The following is a 10,281-nucleotide window of genomic DNA, read 5'->3' as shown; positions in this document are numbered from 1 at the left end:
TCTGCTCGTACAAAGGCGAGACTGTGCAGTGTGCTCAGTCAGGTGAGGCACACACACAGAGAGAGAGATGCCACGCCTATTACGGGAAATTGAGCAACTTTGGCGCGGCGTTTCCGTGTTTAACGGAGTAGTGTAGCGAGTGCGTGGACCAGGGCCGGATTAAGGCACGGGGCTTTAGGGGCTGCATCCCAGGGGCCTCCGCCAGCTGAAGGGCCTCCAGAGGTTAAGTGAAAAGTTATTTCATTCGTGAATGCTGAATTTTATTTGTTATTAGCCTTATAAAAGTAAAACATTTTTTTCTTTAACTTTGTTTTGCATTTTAAAATATTACTGGGGGCCTCACAGTACGTGTAGCGCAGGGGCCTAAAAAAATCTTAATCCGGCCCTGGTGTGGACCAAAGGAAATTTGGTTGGACGCTTTATATTCGTTTTAACATTTTCAATTAAAAGCACTTAGCCGCACCAATTCAACTTTAATATGAAGGAAAGCGCTTGTGAAAATGTGTGGTACAACTTGTTTCGCTGCGATTCCTTAGAGCGTTAAACAGCAAATACAATTTAAGTACAAGTGTACTAGACAAAATGATCATCCAACAATGTGTAAATGATATGGTGAAGGCCGATGTTATTTCACCATCATCCAGCACTTGGGGGGGGGGGGGGGCACCAGCACTGTAACTTAAAAAGAAAGATGGCACCACTCGATTTTGCGTGAATTATCGGAAGTTAAATAAAATGACGTTGGCAGATGCCGACCCTCTCCCCAGAATTGACGGATCTAGAGATGCACTCTCTAGAGTCTCATATTGCAGCACATTGGATCTTTTATCGGGTTACCGGCAGGTCGAATTGGATGATGGCTCAAAACCAAAATAAGCATTTGTGACTCCAGTTGGTCTAAACGAATGCAAAATTATGCCTATGGTGTTTTAAAATGCTCCTGCAACATTCAAAGGTTGATGAAGCAGTGTTGATCGAACTTAAATTGGAGTCTTGTTTGATTTCGTTGGATGATATATATTTTTTGTAAGATGTTGATGAAGATTAGATCCGATTACAGCAGGTATTTCAAAGATGGAAAGAGGTAGATGGTAAATAATTAGTAGTGGCTTATAGAAGCAGATCATTGACAGATCATGAGATGAGATATTGCGACCAGAAAGGAATTTTTAGTATTAGTGCATTTTACTGAAAATTTTAGACCATATTTGAATGTTAGACCATTCTTAGTATACGCGAACCATGCAGCATTACAGTATATTCTTCATTTAGACCGGCACTCTGGTCAGATGGCTCGTTAGGTGGAGCATGTATAGGAATTGAATGACGATAATTTATTTATCAGGAGTAAAACATACCATTGATGATGCTTTATCTAGAATACCTACGATCTTCTGGCTCCATGTGCTTGTTTCACTGGATGAATGCGATGTGGTTTGCCTCCGCCATCAACGGTAATGGCTATTCAGCAAGGGACGACCTTTCCATGTGATTAAGGACGAACATTGAAATATTGGGTTCGGTATAAAAAAAAGATGAAGAAATAACAAAATTTAAATAAAACATTTCGACAGATGAGACATTTAAGTATGTAGAGGGGCAGAGGCTGATAATGTATATCGATCCGTTGACAAAAGACAGGAAAATGATTGTACTGGAGGCACTGCGCAAAGTTGTGTTGTATCATGGACACAACCAAATTTATACAGGGCATCAAGGGGTACATCGTACAATGCTCACTTAAATAGACATTATTCCTGACCTGTTATGTAGAAAGATGTAGAACAATAGGTAGCACTGTGTACTCAATGTACTGAAAGAATGGGACTCCGGAATTGCGGCGCTGAGTGCGAGCGATGTTGGACGAAGCCCCGCTCCTGCTGCTCGTGGGTGTGAGGTGGAGTTGTGGGGCAGTTAACGGGCAGCCAAGACGGTTGTCATTGGGGGCACTTAACAGGCAGTCAAGAGGCTCTCAGTTGGGGCAATGTAACGATTAGGAGAGTCGCTATAAAAAGGGGTGAACTAGCAGTTGGGGGCAGTTAAGCCTGGAGAGGTATAGGGAGTGGCGAGGTTGTGAGAGCTCCATACCGATTGTTACAATTGTGAAGTAATATATTTTGTTAAATTTGTACCCATTCAGGGTAAAAATATACATGATTATCAGCGTATTCTGTTACTGTTTATGTATAGTAAAATGTAGGCGATGTTACATATACATGTGTTCCGCTTTCTGTCTTTCACTGTAATTCCAAATGTTTACTTTTACATTCTTCTTTACACGGTTTCCAGTCTCTGTTCCTTATTCTTTGTCAGTTTTGCAACAGCACTCCAACCTCCTCTTGTCCACCTCTAAGGCTGAAACAGCTTTGACTTTGTCTATTTTTACTGCAGTTTTTCCAGAGGCTTTGCAAGAAAACCACCTGTTTTCTGAACAAGTATAAGAACTCTTCAATGCAATAAAAATAAAATCCAACAAATGGGAGCTCATCAAGGCACTACACTTCAACTTGACACCCCTGCTGTCCCAACTACAGCACCGAAAGATACTCACCAACAAGAATATACGGGGTTGTCCTTCATCTCGTGTAGTCATTGAAGGGGGATCAGGAACAAACTGACATTTTTAAATTAAAAGGTGAGTGGAATGGTTGTGCGGTTTGTCAGTAACATGAAGGTGCGATGATAAGATGATCCATATAGGTGGTCCAAGTATTCCATGAACATGTCTAACCTGCGTTTGTCTTCGGAATTATTTTGGTATAAAATATAAACATCACGTTCCCATCCACACAATGAAATGACCTCACACGGTGCATGATTGGTAACGTCGTGAGATAACCTCACACATGATGACGTCATTGGGAGGCACACGCGCCTTGGTCGCGAGGGCCAGGTGCAAGGGGAATCCTTTTGGCACCAGCTGCCTCCAAATCTCCAGTGACGCTTTAATTACTTTGACCACTTTCCATCAAGATGAGTACCTAACAGCAGCACAACTTTAGACTAAACTCCTGTTCATATTGAGTTATCTTCATGAGAGATTTTGTGCCCCCACATTACAAAACGACGAACAGAGTTAATAGATTAAAGCTTTGCACCTTTATTTGGAAACTGTTAACACCATCAAGGGATTGCAATTTTTATTGATGTACAAGAATCAACCCAAGTCACACCTTTGTCGTTAACACTGCCTTTTAAGCAAAACGCACACAGTATAGCCTGGCAGTGGGTCTAAGCAGTGGGTCAGAAGAATTTCCGATGCCTGGGACATCAGTCAGTTTTAAGCGACAAGCTCTGTGCTCGTGTTGGTGCAGTAAGTGAAAGAAATGGAGCAATGGTTTGGCAGCGAGAGGCGAATGAACACGTGGTGGAGCTGGTTGGGGTAAAATGACGACCAAAGGTCAAGCAGTTATGGATTGCGCTGTGGGATCTCGGGAGAACCTACCCACACCTGGAGGACATCTTTGAGCAATTTTAAATGGGAAGCAGGGGGAGGTGGCGCAGTAGTTGGCATATTTCGTAAACCATGGCAGTCAACCCAATGCTTTATCTCTCTCCTTGTTTTGTCTTGAGCTGCCTATCTTTGTAACTCCCCACCACGGTCTTTTTTTCTCAAGTTCTTGTAAAAGCCTTGCTCAACCCATGACATCTTATTAACTCAAATCTACTGCACCTTCAACAGTGCAGTTTGTTGCCGGCGCCTGCAACCGGTACGAGCAGCAGGAGCGGAACGGGCAGTGGCAGCAGTAGCAGCAGCAATGCCATCACCGGCAGCGCCATCACTGGTAGCACCAGCACGATCAGCACCAGCACGATCAGCAGGAAACGGAGCTGGCAGTGGCAGTGGCCCAGACAGCACCAGCACCAGATGAAGCGTGCGCCCGTGTGTGTGTGCAGAGCCTGTAATTGTCTGCGCATTTGAACCCGGATGAAGTCACTACAACGAAGTGCTCCCTCAGTACCGCACAAGAGTCCGAGTGAACAAATAAATAAATGTGTAGCCACCAGTCTGAAACCGAACTCAACAGTCTGGAAGAGCAACGCATCTATCCTATCTGTATGGGATAGAGTGTTGCCCCCCCCCCGCCACCGTGTGGATTTTTACTCCGGGTGCTTTCATTTCCTCCCACGTGCATGAACACGCATTCATTCTCTGAAAACAGCTGTGTGCCTGTGTTTGTGAATTGTGCAGTATTGTGAGATACAGTTGCATAGATGATGCCGTATGAAAATTCAACATTATTAGTCCTCCCATGCATCTTGGGGTATTGCATTTGTGTCATGAGTATAACTTACTTCTGTGTCGTTCCGATCTTCTGAATATTCACGGTGGGAGGAAGAGACCATTAGGTCTGGTTCACAACTGCTTCTACAGCTATTGCGACTTAATGATTGTGAAGTGTCCAGCTCAGAGACACTCGGAGACGGCGTGGAGGCAACACGTTTATTACAACTTTCCCTAATACACACGAAAGGGTATAGCTGCCCCTGTGTCAGTCTACCCTAGGGAGGTAACTCCTAATCCTCCCTAGCTGCACGGGGTAGCTAGCCACGACCGGACCCTCGCTTGGGTCCAGGTCTCGTCTATCGCCAGGTCTTCTCCTGGCATCACGGCTTCCGGCTTCTCCTCGTCAACAGACCTTCCCCCCCCCCCCAACCTGTTCGGGGGTCCGATTTATATTCCCGGCCTCGGGAGCTCCATACGCCCCTTTCCACGCCTCCCTTCTCGGGCTTCTTAGAGGGGTCTCGTCTCAGCCCCAGGGCCCCCTACCGTTCAGAGGCTGGCACTGCACGCAGGGCACTGCGCTCTTCCTCCACTGCTGTTGGCGGCGTGAGTGGCGCGTGTCTCGCAATTGTAGTGGCATCCACCGATGCCACTACAATTGTAACAGAGTCCCGTGAAAATAATCCCAAAACGCCTCTATCCTCATCATATCGACCACTAAGGTTAAACAATTACAGTCTTTGTGGGAGGGTGGGCTACAGCCCGCATCGCCGTACTTATGGTGATGGTGCATGGCGTGGAGGCGTGAGGTGTAAATATCCTGGGTTGTTGAATATGTAGTTTGTTCATGAAGCCATCCAGACATATATAAACACAGACAAAACTTTAATCGAGAAGATGGATTCAGATTGAGCAATCATTGGAAGGATGTGGTAAACCGCGCCAAGTTTTAACTGCTACGATTTTCACTCACCCACCCGGTTGTCGTCGTCTGATCACTAATTCGAGCGCTTTTACTTGCTAATTTCTCCAGCCCCATCCGTCCCTGCACGCCACAAACCTCTCCCCTCTCCCCCATGAACTTCTAGAGCCACGACTCGACAAAACTCCCCCCCCCCCCCCGCCTGGGCCACTGCCACTCCCTCCCGTGCCTATATAAAGCCACAACAGCAGACCATTTTCCCACCTGAAGACGGGCACTTGTTTTGCGACCGAAACGTCGTGTTTTTTAAATTATTTTTTCTATCTACGTGGCTTTACCGAAATAACCAGAGACTATGAAGAGAGACACGTATATTTAGTGTGATATTGCCTTTTTTAATGTCATGGCTCCTTGGAGACATATGCGTTCCCTGCATGCCGAAAGTCGTGAAAACCAGATGACGAAGCCAAAACAGCACTAGAATGAGAAGTTGTTAAACAGAACACAAGAGACGTCGATAAGATGGACATGAAGAGAATAACCAGAGCTGGGGAGGGCCTTGAAGCCGTAGTATATTTGCTTCCCAGGAATTAACCTAACTCACGTAGCAATGAAGGATGCGTTCATGACAGGCCATGAAGGAACAACTCTTGCATGGGCAAGGAGTGACACAGGGAATTTCTGAGAGAGAAAGGGAGGACCCATGGCAAAACACAATAAACTCGCTGTCCACCCGAGGGCAAAAACGGGGCAAAGAGACAAAAATTGTCAATTCTCCGCGACCAGAATAATCTGTATTCCAGGGGTACAACCAAAGTCACACCCGACCACCTTTGTCTTCCCAGTGGCTGACATTGCATGCTGCAGCAGGAATTCATATTAAGGATGAGTCGACATAAAGAGAGATGAAGGCCGTTTCACAATGAGCATGGCTATAGACACACACACACACCACACCTAGGGGCAATTAAGTGGGTCCGTGCCCACACAAATCGTGGGATGACCTCCGGAGGGAGGGGAGTTTCATGAGGGTTATGCCATCAGGCGCCAGGATGCCTGTGGAGCCAGAACCAGGGATGAACTCAGGTGGACCCAATGGATGCACCACGTGTGCAAAGATGGGAGGAGAACGTTGGGCCATAATGTATCTTAGGTAATTAATCACATGAGATATAAATCCTATATAAACAACACCTAAAATCATACAAGTCAGTCTTGCAGAGACAAACTCTGGGGGCACCCGTAACCAGCCAAATGCTGTTTTACAGAGGCAAAGGCTCTGTGTTGCTAGGTGTCGAGTTCTGCGCTGACAGACTCTCAGTATCGCTTAAAGTTTATTCTACGTTTTCCCTCATGTTTTGAGTCACTTGCAGAGTCAAGGACTTCGAGAAGTCGTACTGTACTTTGCTAATAGTTGTGAGAAGCTAAGAGGTGTGCGAATGCATTTTCATATACTTACGTGATCAGTTTAACACGTAGGCTTTCGCGACCAATATCATCAAAAACCTCTATTATGAATACTGTGATCAGCTAAGACGTGTGAGAAGCTAAGTGGAGATATCGAGTGTGCATGAAATGTTGTCCAAGCTACAGGCTGTAAAAGTTACGCTGTTCAAATGACTGATATTCTGATGATAAGAGTTTCGATGAGTTTTGGAGAGTGAGGAGGAGCAGGAGACCTCCCGAGGGAGTGAGGGGGGAGCACCAAGGGTGCTCGTGCAAAGCAGGCAGCTGCCGACAAGGATTGAGGCGTGCAGATAACCTACCAACGTGCAGCGCAGCAATTGATGATTATGGCTGACCAAGAGCGTGCTGACTGGGGAGCCCCGAGCGCCCTCCAGAGTGGGTCGAGCACGATGCAGAGACATCGGCGCGAAGGAGCAGCAGGGCCGTGAGGGCACTACAGCTGTGGACCAAGCCTGCCGTTCTACACATCGTTGTGGGTCTTGAGGTTTTGTTCAGAAAAAAAAGAAAGAAGGAGAATAAAATAATAAAATAAAATAAGACAATAAAATTCTCACGACGTTTCGGCCACAACACAAGTAGCCTTCTTCAGGTGAAAGAACATAACTGTCGGGACGACAGAAGCTCGACAGAAGCTCTGTCGTCCCGACAGTTCTGTTATTTCACCTGAAGAAGGCTACTTGTGTTGTGGCCAAAACGTCGTGAGAATTTTGTCTTATTTTATTTTATTATTTTATTCTCATTCTACATGACTTTACCGAAAGAACCAAAGAAGATGAATCCTTGCAGTCACAAAAGCTTTAAATCGAAAAAGAAAGGAGTAACATTAACTGTACACTCACTCACTATTGTTAAGGTTGTGGGCCAAGAAGAACATCAGCTTGCATGCATCACGCGCCATAACAAGGGAATTGTGTACGGTCACGTTACCATGAGACAGCCTATCGTTGTACTTTAATCACGTGATTGTGAGATCCGATCATTGACGTTTTCTGACTATTCGATACGCATTTTCATGAGAACGCATTCTGTGCGAATATTTCCACTTTGAGGTGTTGTTCTGGTTTAAGCACGCGTTCGTGAGATGTTTTTACGATCATCCAGTACGGATTGATGGCGTATATTTGCATGGGCACTGTTGGAATTTCTGATGATAAGAGTTGTTAGATGTTAGGTTAAGTTAAAATTAAAGTTGCTTAGATGAAAACAAGATTTACGAATGCTTCTTTACTAAATTCGTTCGTCATTGTCTTAATGACGAACTGTATCCTGCGGTGAGATCTGAATCCCGAAGACTTGACACAATTTCACAAGTAACTATTAAAACGAGAATCATAAATGCTGAAGCGAGTATCATTGATATTATCACGATCGGTGATGCATACCCCCAGACAACTAGAGAGCCAATAATAAATCGCACAACGTAATAACGACACACACATAATCACACATACATATCCGTAGACAACACATAATCACACAACAACAACCGCCATTCGCCACTAAGTGGCGGTGACGTCACCACGACGCTTGTGCCAGGCTATGTGCACGTTGAGGCCACGTGAAGTGTCGAACGCCCGCTGGCAGGAGGTCACGGGGCAGACCCAGGTGCCATGGGTCGACTGACTGAGATAACTGAGATGAGTGGCCGATGCACCACCACCATCACCATCCCCGCCACCATCACCACCACGACCATCCACATCACCACCACCACCATGACTACGACCACCACCATAACCACCACTATCACAACCACCATCGCCATCACCCTGGTCACCACCACCATCACCACCATCACCCAAAACCTCCGGCATACCAGGCGAGGCAGATAACATATTTGTATATCGAGGTGTCTCTGTAAAGGCTTCAGAATGACTCTCCATTTAAGTTCTGTAGATTCCATCCTTTGTTGAATGTTCTTATTTCGTTAAATTTAACCTCAAAACACAAAAACAATAAAAAGACTCACCGCCACCACGTATTTATCACCTGGGTGGGTGAGTGGGTGCGCGGGTGAGTGAATGGGTGGATGAGTGGGTGGGTGGGTGAGTGGGTGGGTGGGTGAGTGGGTGGGTGAGTGGGCAGGTGAGTGTGTGAGTGAGTGGGTGGGTGAATGGGTGAGTGGTTGAGAGAGTGGGTGGATGAGTGGATAGGTGAGTGGGTGAGATAATGGATGGGTGAGAGAGTGGGTAGTTGAGTGAATGGGTGGGTGCATGGGTGGGTGTATGAGTGAGAGGGTGTGTGAGTGGGTGGGTGAGTTGGTGGGTAAGGGGGTGAACAGGTGAGTGAGTGGGTGGGTGGGCGAGCGAATAATGGTGTTACAGTTTGCATATCTTCATGGTCCCGGCGGCGTCTATGACGATAAGGTTAGATTCGTGTACAGTGATGGACAGGAAGTTTCCATTGGGCATTGGCTCAGTCCACTCCGTTTCATTCACAGCCCTGCGAGAAGAACAGAGACACCATAGACTCAGCATTGCACCATAGACTCAGCACTGCACACCCATAAACTCAGCACTGCCACCCATAGATTCAGCACTGCCACCCATGAGACTCAAAACTGCTACCCATAGACTCAACATTGCCACCCATAGACTCAACACTGCTACCCATAGACTCAACATTGCCACCCATAGACTCAACACTGCTACCCATAGACTCAACATTGCCACCCATAGACTCAACACTGCTACCCATAGACTCAACACCGCTACCCATAGACTGAACACTGCTACCCATAGACTCAACACTGCTACCCATAGGCTCAACACTGCTACCCATAGGCTCAACACTGCTACCCATAGACTCAACACTGCCACCCATAGACTCAACAATGCCACCCATAGACTCAACACTGCCACGCATAGACTCGGCACTGCCACCCATAGACTCAACACTGCCATCCATAGAGTTAACATTGATAACCATAGAATCACCACTGCCACCCATATGTAGGGGTGTTGTGGGAAGGTGACACACACAGTGTGGGAAGGTGACACACGGCCACACCTTGGTGGCTACAACCACGTCCGCTATAGCGCCGCCCTCAGTGATGTATGGGTATAAAGGGCGGGGAGCCAGAGAGCTCGGGGCAGTGTGTTGGGGCCAAGAATGAAGAACCAGTGAAGAAGGAAGGCCGGCTAGATAGACCCTGGGACTTCACTGACTGCAGTCCTTTTAAGGGCCGGCAGGGAAAGCCAGTGGTGCGGCCCCAGAGCCTCAGAGCCGGAGCCCTTTTAAGGGTCGGTCTGGTTGGTGGGGTGCCGTGATCTGTGCTTGACCAGAGCCAGATCAGATAGCCTCCTCTAGCGCCTGTAGCTGGAGGAACTGGGAGCACAGGAGTTAGGCTACATAGCCGAGGGCGTGTCCCAGCGTGTATACGGGTGAAGGGGACGTTACCCCTTCCAGTGCAACCCTTGTTAAGTTAAATAAACAGTGCTTCCTCTACTCCACCGTCTCCGTGTCCCGTGAACCCACTACACATACACTCAGCACTGCCACCTATGTGACTCAACACTGCTACCCATAGAGTCAGCGCTGCCACACAAGACTCAGCACTGCCACCCATAGAGTCAGCACTGACACCCATAGACTCAGCACTGCCACCCATAGCATAGACTCAACACTGTCACCCATGAGACTCAACACTGCCACCCATAGACTCAAC

Source organism: Petromyzon marinus, chromosome 83, assembly GCF_048934315.1.
Source record: "Petromyzon marinus isolate PM22_M1 ecotype Great Lakes invasive population chromosome 83, UKy_Petmar_22M1.pri1.0, whole genome shotgun sequence".
In the NCBI taxonomy this organism is placed as follows: domain Eukaryota; kingdom Metazoa; phylum Chordata; class Hyperoartia; order Petromyzontiformes; family Petromyzontidae; genus Petromyzon; species Petromyzon marinus.
The sequence above is the reverse complement of the archived record's forward strand: the minus strand, read 5'-3'. Positions refer to the sequence as shown.